Source organism: Propithecus coquereli, unplaced genomic scaffold (assembly GCF_000956105.1).
Source record: "Propithecus coquereli isolate 6110/MARCELLA unplaced genomic scaffold, Pcoq_1.0 Scaffold91, whole genome shotgun sequence".
Taxonomy (NCBI): Eukaryota; Metazoa; Chordata; class Mammalia; order Primates; family Indriidae; genus Propithecus; species Propithecus coquereli.
Genome location: NW_012155396.1, coordinates 5,428,365 through 5,440,905, shown reverse-complemented (window position 1 = coordinate 5,440,905; position 12,541 = coordinate 5,428,365).

Genomic DNA, 12,541 nt, shown 5'->3' with positions numbered 1-12,541 from the left:
GGCCTACACTTCTCACCTCAGTTTATTTTGAAAAGCTTCACACTGTTGTGCCTTTGTTTCTAGAAGTAAGTACCTCTTCTCTCACATAGCGTTGGGTGGCAGAATCTGATTTTTAATTTTTTACATTTTTATTTTATTTTTTTTTTTTTTGAGACAGAATCTCACTTTGTTGCCCAGGCTAGAGTGCCGTGGAATCAGCCTAGCTCACAGCAACCTCGAACTCCTGGGCTCAAGCGATCCTCCTGCCTCAGCCTCCCCAGTAGCTGGGAAGTCAAATTCATAGACACAGAAAGTAGAATGGTGGCTGCCAGGGGCCAGGAGGAAGGGGCAAATGGAAAGTTACTGTTTAATGAGGACAGAATTTCAGTTTGGGAAAATAAAATTAAGTCCTGGAGGTGGGTGGTGGTTATGGTTGCACGACAATGTAGATATACTTAATGCCACTGAACTATACACTTAAAACAATTAAAATGGTAAATTTTATGTTATGTATGTTTTACCACACACAAAAAAATTAAAGCTAAAAACAGACAAACAGTGGCATTCGAGCTTAGCTGGGTAAGAGGTAGAGGAGTTAACCAGCCCAAGCGTGGCAGGCATGTTGCAGGAAACCCGATTCTTGCCCTGAATCCCTTCCTCATTAAAGGTATTAATTCCCACGTCTGCTGGGGACCACCCTGAGGGTCTCCAGAGATCCAACATTTGAAAATAAAACTCCCAAACTAAATTATGTTTAATCCCCAAAATTCCCCTTTGAGTGCTTTATGGAAATAAATACATCAAGCGTAATCTTTAAAAACAGAACAACAGAACGTCATCATTCACATTCTAAAAGGATTCCTTGATTAGCAAGCGGATTTACCCGTTTCTTAAAATGGATGCTCCCCCAGCACCCTCAAGTGTGATTTAATTTACAGAAAACAGGCTTATCCCATCTTCCAGAAATAGGCCAAGCAGGTAATTTCAGGAAACTGAGTATTGAAAATCCAAGAAAACAAAGACCCGCCACAAAGGTAGGTGAACGCCACTCTAGATTAGAGGTTCTAACTCTACTTCCTCATTCAAAAATCCCACCCTGGGGCCACCCACTGATATGGTCAGAAGCCATAACCAGCTGACCACGTCTCCCCAGCTTAGCCAAACCTGCCAGTGCCTCCCCCACCATCACGCACTGTAGATTCTAGTTCTTTACAGGAACCTGCTAACATGAAACAAAGTTCTCATGGGCTGGGGCGGTGTCACATTCATTTGTGTGACTCCAGGAAGACTGTGAATAGCTCAGGCCACTGCCCAGGACCTATTTGTGGATGGATGGGTCGATTCAGTCATTTGAATGACTCCTCGAAGCTTAGGGAGCAAACCTTCACACCCTAGGCCTTCACACTTGCTGTTCCACTCAGCTTTGCGTCTGTTAGCCCAGAGCTCTAAACCTCTGCTCTGTCCTGCTCCCTGCACCCCATTTTCAGTTACTGGACCCCACTCTCACCCACCACAGCCAGGCAGCTCTCCTGGTGTCATCCTTAAGGGCAGGCCTCCCACCCCAGGTTCTCGCCTTCCCTCCCCCCAGGACTGACTTCTCTCCCCAAACGTAGGTCCAGCCGCGGATGACAGGCCCTTGGGTTACCATCTGCCAGCTGCTGCCTCCACCTGGGCACCCAGCAGGCCTCTTCTCAACTGTGCTACACCCACCCTTCCACACTGGTCTGTCCTCCCACCAAGGGAGCCCCCAACCTTCCAGTCTGGGGGGTGGGGGAGTGCTGCCCAGTGACATGCCCAGTGGCAAGTCTCACAGCTCTTGCCATTCTGTGGCTAGGGGTCTGGTCATCCAGGACCGGCTAATGACTACCACGGGGTGCCCATGAGCACAGGCTTTGGGCCTGCTCCCAGCGAGACAGTGCGTTGGCAGCCACCACCGAGAAGTCACTTCTTGTTCCGAGAAAAAAAGGCACCTACAAGCCAAGGGGCACAGCTGCAGCCAGGGCCAGCCCCTTGGGCCGGAGAGCCACCTGTACGGCCCTGTGAGGAGCTTTCAAAGGCCCTGCGGCTATGGAGGAAGAGCAAAGGTGACCCACACATTTTCCCTGTTCCGAGGCCAGCAAATTTTTTCTGGAAAGGGCCAAAGAGTAAATATTTTAGGTAAGAAAAAACAAGTGTTCTCACCGAAGAGTCCTTTTTTACGTTTAAAATTGTGAAAAACATTCCTAGCCTTCGGGTTGTGGAGGCTACATGTGATCTGCTGACTGTAGTCTGCCTACATGGGTCTAAAGGGGTGGCCTTCATTTATGACACTTTTCAAAACTATTAGAGAGCTTCAGGTAAATCAGAGACAACAGTTAGATGCAATTCTTCAACCAAATCCAACGATTTCCAAAGTGAGGCATTCATTCCTACTGGGGGAAAACGAAATTATTAAGACTTCTATGCTATGTTTTTATCTCATTCTTTTCTATCTATATTTTTGTTTATGTTTTATAAAATACATAATGTGGGTACAATGGCATTTTTACAGAATTTATAAACCTATAATTACATAGGGTGGGTGTGACATGCTAGATTTTTTTTTAATTATAAGCGTACAAGACGAAAACAGTCAGAAGAAGGCTGGCCTACACTTCTCACCTCAGTTTATTTTGAAAAGCTTCACACTGTTGTGCCTTTGTTTCTAGAAGTAAGTACCTCTTCTCTCACATAGCGTTGGGTGGCAGAATCTGATTTTTAATTTTTTACATTTTTATTTTATTTTTTTTTTTTTTGAGACAGAATCTCACTTTGTTGCCCGGGCTAGAGTGCTGTGGAATCAGCCTAGCTCACAGCAACCTCGAACTCCTGGGCTCAAGCGATCCTCCTGCCTCAGCCTCCCCAGTAGCTGGGACTATAGGTGTGTGCCACTATGCCAAGCTAATTTTTTAAAAAATTTTTTCGTAGAGATGGGATCTCACTATTGCCCAGGCTGGTCTCGAACTCCTGGCCTCAAGCCATCCTCCTGCCCCGGCCGCCCAGAATACTAGGATTAGCATTAGTGAGCCACCACCCCATTCATTTTTAAGTTAAAATGTATTTAAATCAATATTGATAGATATTAGAGAATTTCAGTATCTTTGAAATCAATGTATTATGACATGGAACCTAGTCTCTGCTTGGGATTTTGAATTTTTGCTGCTCTGTTTTGTCACATAGAGTCAGAACCATCTTCCCCCAAGACAGGCCTTTGGGATTAAGAATTTTTCAACTACTGCTGGGTCCACATTGACTTTGCCTTGGGCTTGACTTACATAAATTATAAAGTAACATTCCCTGCGTATGCTGAATTCAGTCTCTTGTACAACAGCCGTCTTTTGTGCAAAAAAGGATAGCAAGTGGGGGGCGGGGTGCAGCCTGCTAATTTAGCACCTCACCTCACTTGTCTTCATCTAAATAGCAGCGTTTGTGCATGTTTTCCCATGTTTTGTGAAATTAGTGGAAAATTGAAAACTGAAATTATTAGTGCCAGTGATTAAACAGTTGAGATAAACTTGATGTGACTGAGATAAATGTGGAAATAAACATGCTGGAAGCTAATCATTAGCCTCACTCGGACATTCATCAGATTAACCCAGGTACCTATCTGGGTGTTCACTTGGGAAGGAAAAAAATAAAACTATAAGAGATATAGTCAAGAACTGTGAAGAGTTGGAGATTTTACCTTACTTACAAGCTAACAAATTAGTCTGCCACAGTTTCATGGGTGTCAGCAGAAGACACAAAAGTCCTGGATCAGAGACAAAGAACTTTATTACTCATGGCAATATCAGCATTTGTGACTGTTCTCTGAGCCCCATTTTCCACAGGACGACACAAAGAGGGCCAGGTGACACTTGCACAGGCAGTATGTTGAATTACAGGAGAGGAATCCTGAGCATTGAGAACCTGAAGGCTTTTATGATTTCTGTACTTTTAAATTTGTCAAGATTTTTCTATGGCCCAGAATGTGGTCTATCTTAGTGAATATTCCATGTGAGCTTGAGAAGAATGTGTATTTTATTGTTGGATGGAGTAGTCTATACATGTCAATTAGATCAAGTTGATTGATGGTGCTATTCAGGTCAACTATATTCTTACTGATTTTCTGCCTGCTTCACGTATAAATTACTGAAAGAGAGGTTTTTCAGTCTCCAATTAGAATAGTGGATTTGTCTTTTTCTCCTTGCAGTTCCACCAGTTTTTGCCTCATTGACTGTGACACTCTGTTGTTAGGTGCATAGGTGTTAAGGATTGTTACAGCTTCTTGGAGAATTAAACTCTTTATCATTATGTAATGCACCTCTTTACCCCTGATAATCTTCCTGTTTCTTAAGTCTGCTTTGTTTGAAATTAAGAGAACTACTACAACTTTCCTTTGTTTAGCATTAGCCTGAAATAGCTTTCTCCACCCCTTCTTTTTAACATGTTGAGTCTTTATATTTAAAGAGGGTTTCTGGCCAAGTGAGGTGGCTCACGCCTGTAATCCTAGCACTCTGGGAGGCCGAGGTGTAGGAGGATTGCTTGAGCTCAGGAGTGCAAGACCAGCCTGAGCAAGAGTGAGACTCTATCTCTACTAAAAACAAAAAAATTAGCCATGTGTCATGGCACCCAGCTGAGAATCAGTTGAGCCCAGGAATTTGAAGTTGCAATGAGCTACGATGAGGGCACTCTACCCAGGGCAACAGAGTGAGATTCTGTCTCTACATACATACGTACATAAAAAGTGGGTTTCTTATAGGCAATATATGCTTGAGTCTTGTTTTTTAATTCCCTATGACAATCTCTTTTAATTGGTGTATTTAGGCCATTTGTATTTAAATTTATTATGAATATAGTTGGAGTAATAACTACCATGTTGATAACTGCTCTCTGTCTATTACACCTGTTCTTTGTTTCTTTTGTTTGCCCTCTTGTCCTTCCTTCTCCGGTTTCAATTGAGCATAATTCCATTTTATCTTCTTTCTTAGTATATCAAGGACACATCTTTTAAAAAGCATTCTAGTAGTTGCACTAGAGTTTGCAATACATTTTTGATCTAAGTCCACCTTCAGATAACACCACACTACTTCACACGTAGTGCAGGTACCTTGTAACGGAGTCTTCCCAATTCCTTCCTCCTGCCCCTTGTGACACTGCTGAAATTTATTTCACTTATCAATATGCTATAATCACACATTACATTGTTACTAGTATTGCTTTAAATAGTTATCTTTTAGATCAATGAAGAATAAGAAAAAATAAAATATTTTATTGTACATTCATTTATTCCTTCTCTTTCTCTATCTTTACGTAGATCTGGATTTCTGATCTGTATCATTTTCCTAGTCATCAAAGCACTTCTTTTAATATTTCTTGCAGAGCAGGTCTGCTGGTGATGAATTCCCTCAGTTTTTGTTTGTCTGAGGAATCATTTCTCCTTCACTCTTGAAGGATAATGTCACTGGATATAGAATTCTAGGTTGGTGGTTTTTTTCTTTCAACATTTTAAATATTTCGCTCCACTCTCTACTTGCGTGTATAGTTTTTGATAAGAACTCTGTTATGATTCTTATTCTTGTTTCTGTGTATGTAGTGGTTTTCCCCTCTGGCTTCTTTCAAGACTCTTCTCTTTTTTTTTTTTTCAGATTGATTATGATATGAATAGGTATAGTTCGTTTTTGTTTTTTGTTTTTTTGAAACAGAGTCTTGCTCTGTCACCTGGGCTAGAGTGCCGTGGCATCAGCCTAGCTCACCGCAACCTCAAACTCCTGGGCACAAGCGATCCTCCTGCTTCAGCCTCCCAAGTAGCTGGGACTACAGGCACATGCCACCATGCCCAGCTAATTTTGCTACTTTTTGTAGAGATGGGGTCTCTCTCTTGCTTAGGCTGATCTCGAACTCCTGAGCTCAAGCAATCCTCCCACCTCAGCCTCCCAGGGTGCTAGGATTACAGGCGTGAGCCACTGCGCCCAGTTTGGTGCCTTCTTTTTTGACATGCCTCCTAACCTGTCCACCCACCAGCTGCCTTTGGAAGCGTTTTAGAAATACCACTTCACAGTGATGAGACAGGTCATCCTTTCCCACTGAGCCTGGTTTCTCTGAGTTTTCTAATACAGATTTGCTGAAATTAGAGCACAAGGTCTTTGCTTCCCCTGACCTCTGTGTTTCCCTCATCCATCAGGAAGAAGAATGCCATGGCAAGGTACTCAGAGCTGAGGGAGGAAGACTGCTGCAGCCAGTTAGCTAAACGGAAAGAATACACCAGGCTTCTCTGGAATCCGGTGTGGAATTGATGCCGTTGCAGGTATCCATTCGATACATCTTTATGATGCACCATTACATGTTTAGGTGCTAGGGACCCAAAATGAATAAAATCTTGGCTCTGCCCTTGAAGGGCTTATTAGCCCCAAACCCAGGCTAATAGTTTTCTAAGGCTAGGCCAAATTGTTTAAATACTCAAACAGATTGTATCTATTTGCTTGTGGAGAGAAGTGCACATTTTGTCATCCAAGGTCGTAAGAGGCTAATAGTTACAGGGATAGGTGATTCCATGGGCTGTGAATCCTCATGAAAAGACATAAAATCCCTAAAGGGTGGAAATACAGTCTTGAGCCCGTTCCAGATGTTTGTTATTAAAACATTACCCATAATTCTCCCTGGATGGCAATCCCAAGCCCAGAGGAGGACCTACAGGAACAACATGATGTTCCTCAACCAGTGTATTTCTTCAGCCAACAATTGCAGCCAGGGAGGCAGACCTGGCTCCTATTTCCTCCCTAAATTCCTTCTCATGACTGCGCAACTGGAAACTCAAAGGTTTCAGCGGCCAGGCAGAGAACCACAAGAGCGTGAGACCAGAGGGACTGCAGGAACTACGTGCATTTTCAAGGCATTCAAAATCAACACCAATATCACCCAAACACCTCCTGCCTCTGTGTTACCTTAGCAACAATCTGTAGAGCTGGTCTTGAGAATCTGCTTCCCCGTTTCCATCTACGTACATCTGGGCATGTTACCTTGCCTCTTTAACACTTTGATTCCTCATCAGTTAAACAGGGACAATAATACCCAGCCTGTCTTTATCACCAGGTGGTTGCAATAATTTAATTATCCAATATCTGTAAAACATTTTAAAATTATAAATCATTATAAAACTGCGAACAATTTAACCAATATCAAGACTTCCTTATCTTTGAATGTTTAATTTATGCTTTGTCTCTCTTATAACTTAGGGACGTGCATTCCAATCTATTTTCCAGAATTCCACTGATAATATGTGTTGGAAAAAGTGCTCTTTTCCTGCTGCCCTAACTTGTTGAGACTATGGCTTGTGCGATTGTTAACTGGCTGCCCTGCAGCAAATCAATCAACAAATATTTACTAGCTGCTGAGCTGAGCCTTATAGGAGATACAAAAAAGCATGAGATTCACTTTCTATAATAAAGGAGCAAATTTGCCAGCTGAACCCATATATTCTAGCGGAGGAAAAAACTGCCTGTGCTCCCTGGATGCCCCCAATACACCTGGAGCTTTACTTCAAATACAAGAAACAGCTGGTGTTCATGATTTAAGGCTCAACACAAATAGCAGAGAGAATTTATTTTACAAGCTGCCTGGGTTGGCAAAATTCCAGAATTCACCAAACAGAAAGATAAGGATGATGATGATAATGATAAAAATGATTCTGCATAGTTGGTCTTTATATACTAACATAAAAGAAGTGTGATCTACATAGGACATTCCAGAGTTGGAACATACCCTTCCCAGGACCTGTAAAACTCAGAGGCGACCCCATATGTTTGACATAGATATGCTTGGAAGCGGGCCCTATGAAGGCTTCAGGCCATGGTTTTCTGTCTTGATCTAATAAAGGAGCATCAATATCTATATCACATGGGAAGGGTCCCAGAGAAAGAACCACAATATTTCAAAACCCAAATAATACCAAAAATGACTTACCATCCAACTGGTATTTTTCTGTGCATTACTGAGGTCTTTGTTAGAGTCTCATGAAAAATATGAAGCAAATAATTCTCCCACTTAGGGAAAATGCCAAGGACCTGATTCATAAAGAAATTTCCACCATTTAGTGAGAATAATTCTAACACATACCGAGAGCTTCTACTGCCAGGTTAAGCACTACGTACCTTAACATGTTAGCTTATTTAATTCTCTTGATAAGTCATTGCAGAAACTATTATTATTTTCATTTTAAAGATGGGAAACAGGATGGGCATGGTGGTGTGTGCCTGTAATCCCAGCTATTTGGGAGGTTGAGGCAGGAGGATTGCTTGAGCCCAAGAGTTTGAGACCAGCTTAGACAACATAGCGAGACCCGCACTTCATAAATAAATAAATAAATAAATAAAACTGAGGATCCCAGAGGGTGCATCATAGCCCAGGGTAACATGGGGCAGTGAAGGAGTTAGAGCGTTCCACTGCTCCCCACTGTCTGTGACACAGAAGACAGAAGTGGATGCGATCTGCTCGCTGGCCCCTAGGTGGCTGCAGGTTGATGAGTGGCTCTGGTTTCAAGTGAGCAGCCGTGGATGCCAGCTAATCCCATCCACAGCCACGAACTACACCCCTCACCGTGGCAGCTACTTCACAGAAGTCTTCTTTTGGTCCCCAAGAGGATCCAGTAGTATGACACCTGGAGATGGCTCCCAGAACTGCAAAAAAGAACTCAAAACACTTTTTCCCATCATTGATAGATTATCCCTTTTCCATCCTCACTGATATCTTATTGGTGGAAAATTCCATGGAGACTGATTTGATGAGGTATGAAAGCCTTTCAAACTTAAATGTGTTTCAGAAATTCCAGTTATGTCCATGCATGTTCATGGCTCAGGTTTTCTCATTTTCGGTGGGGTCTTCACTTAGAGAAGAGAACATATTCATTTCATCTTGGGCAAAAACATACAGCTCTGGAGATGTTCCATCTATAAAATGTGGATAATAAAATCTAGCCTACCTTTTTCACATGGCTTGGGGAAGTATACAAAGAACATAAAGAATAAAATTAAGAATAATTTCAGCTGGGCACAGTGGCTCACACCAGTAATCCTAGCACTCTGGGAGGCTGAGGCAAGAGGATCACTTGAGCTCAGGAGTTTGAGGTTGCAGTGAGCTATGATGACACCATGACACTCTACCCTGGGTGACAAAAAAAAAAAAAAGAATTTATAATACTATACTCAAATGCCGTCTTCCCTAGCTTTCCCAATCCATAGAGGCTCTCTCACAACCCATCCCTCTCCTGACAGCCGTCTGCTTTCTTTTATTTATAGCAGCTCTTGTTACTCAAATTCACTTTTTAATTTAGTTGTTTACTTAAGAACTTCCTGTCTGTCCAACTACAATGAAATTTCATGCAAGAAGAGATTTTATCTTCTTTGCTATTGCATTGCCAGCCTCTAAAACTGTCTCTGGTGCACAGTAGGTACTCAATAAATGCATGTTGAATAGTAAATTTTTTATTCAGATTTGTATCCTTATAGACATTTTCAAAATTGGATTTCAGATCCACAGAAACAGATTGATCATAATTCTTGGTTAACAGCACGCTCATGTTGATCCATGCATAGCCCGCTTTTCATTATTTATTTAGCTATTTAAATTAGGTTTAAAAAAAATCATACAATAAACACCTGAGAAAACAGAAACTAAGACAAAAGCTAGGATCCTTCATCCAATCATAGCGCACTGTCTTCCTCTCATCCTCTGCCTCTCCCCATCCAAGAGAATCAGCACTCAGAATCCCACGTCCTTCATTTCCTGTTGTCTTAAGTTCATCTCCCTGGAAGCAGAGCCTGAGATGGAGATTCTGATGCAAGGGATGCACTTGGGAGTGGTCTCAAGAGAGTGAGGGAAACAGAGTGGGCCAGGGAAAAAAGCAAGGATGACTTACCTGAATCATCCTGGAGTCTGGCTTTGGCCTGACATCGCAGGGAGCACTGGAGCACTCGTTGTACCAAAGCGTGGATCCCACCTTGTGGCAAAGAGCTAGCTATTTGTAGCCCTGAGCCAATCTGTCATGGGCTGACATGAGGGGAGGCAGCATAAGGGAAAACAGGTGCACAACCTTCTGAGTAAGGCAGCCCCCATTGGCCAAGGGCAATTTTCTGGAGAGGGATGAAGCCCAGAACTCTCCATATCCAATACTCACAGCTGGTGGGGATCCATGCGCTCGACCAGGAGGAGGGGGTCTAGGCATGGCCACTATGTCTTGCTTCACTTTTTATATAGTTTGATCAAAATTGGTATGTCTTCCTTAAAAGTACGTATGTATAATATATATTTTTTCCGTTATTTGGAACTTTCTAGAAAGGAAATCATATTAAATTTTGTTTTGACTGTCATATTTTAGTATGTGATTATACCATACTTTATTCACCCATTCTCCCACTGATGGTCTTTTAAATTGTTTTTAGGTTTTCACTATTTTATAAGTGTTGTTATGAACAGTCTCCTATGTCTCCTGTGGTATAATTGAAAGAATTTCTTAGGTTTATGTGTGGGTGGAATAGCTGAATCATAAGGTATGAAATTTGGAAGATAATGTCAAACTGTTTTCCGAAGTGGTTTTGCTGATTCACCTGCCCAGCAATAATGAATCAGAGACCCAGCCACCCACATCCTCTTCAACTTTTTGATTTTTGTAAACTGAATAAGTATAAATTAGCATCTCATTGCAGTCTTGATTTGCATGTCCTCAATCACTAATCATTCTTTCACATGTTTATCAGACATTCCTACTTCCTCTTCTAAGAAATGCTTGCTCATACGTTGGCCCATTTTTCTATCAGGTTCTTTGTGCTTTCCTTATTGATTTGTGGAAGTTCTTCTTGCATCCTTTGTCTGTTGTGTGTATTATGAATTATGAATATTGTTAATATCTTCACCTAGCCTTTAACTTGTTTTCTCACTTTCTATAAGGTGTCTTTTTGTGAATAAAAATTCTTAATTTTCTTATGGTCACAGGTATCAGTCTTTTTCTTTTTATGGATTTTATGTCCTGTTTAAGAAATCTTCCCCTTATGGAATCAGAAGGATAATCTCAATGTGAGGAGGCCAGGTGACAGACAAGTCACAGAGGCAAGCACCATCATGCCCTCCGATGCCTGTCCTCTCCCCAGAGCCCTGACTAGCCAGCACAATGACCAGCTGGCTGGCTGGCAGGTGTTTTCTGGTTATAGAAGTGGATATATCATGCTATTAGAGCAGGGTGTTATTAAAAATTCTAATCATAGACTTTAATTAACTTTCCTTGCACTGACGCCTGCTTGCTAAGCAACCACCTGATTATAATTTGGCTTCCCATGTATCTTGCCTACAGGGAGAGAATGTACGGTTCAGGCCGACGTGAGGATCCAATCTACTACACAGTTACGTGCCATGATGTAAATTAATAAATTCATATTCTGATTGTCTAGCCTCATCTGAGCTCTGTAGGCGTGAGTCAGCATCCCCAAGTCTAATCAACACGGACACTGGGAATATCAAGCTTCTAAGCTGAAAAATGAAGAACTAGCTCCAGGACCAGAGTGAGATCACCAGGGGAACATTGCCCTGGAGGCCCCTTGGCCTGGTGAGGAAGGCCCTCCTACGTGCCCTGCAGTATGGACAGGGATTAAAATCGACTTCTGACTTTATGAAGAGCTGTTTATTCAAAACCATGGCTTGGTTCCATTCAGGTGAAGGGGAAGAATAGGAGATGATCGTGAGACTCACACTGAATATTTATTGGCTTCTGAGTACACAACAGATGCTGCCCAAATCCTAGGCAGAAGGTGAAGATTTACAGACATGTTTGAAAAGAAAAAGCAAAAAAATAACAAAAACAAAACAAAACCAAAAAAAAAAAAACAAAAAAGGACAGATGGTGCATACGGAAGAGAAATGGAACAAGAGGCATCTGAATTCTTGCTCCACTTAGGTACTCATGGTCCGGGATACACAACAGAAGATGACGACTTTAAACACATACACACACACACACACACACACACACACGCACACACACACCCGGGAGAAGCAAACACGGGTAGGCACACCAGAGCACAAACAGGAATGTGCCGAGGCGGTGAGATTATCCAGACCAGGGGAATGATTTAGGACCTGGAGGGTGAGGGCAAGATCTTTGAAGTGAGTTCAAAAGGCAAAGAGGAGGTGCCCCCTCAGGACAGATGGGGCTAATTTAGCCATCCTGAGACTTCGATCACCTCTTCGTCCAGCCTTCCTGGGTGATCAGCGCCTAGAGGGACACAGATCCCCTCCTGCCACCCCAGTGATGCTGAGTAATAAAGGGACGAAAAGGCTAAGAACTGTGGTATCTAGAAATTCTTTGCCCAGTGGTGGGGAGTGATCCTCTACTTTGTATTCAGACTAAAAAGAAAGGGACCTGGAGGAAGAGACCTATACTGATGACCCCACAGGATTCATTGCTCAAAGAAAACCATATTCCGAAAGGAGTGAGAAAAATTAAAGGAAGTTCTGCATCATCTTTCAGATCCACCAAAGACAAGCATTGTCTCCCACTGCATGTCCCGTGGGGTTTGGC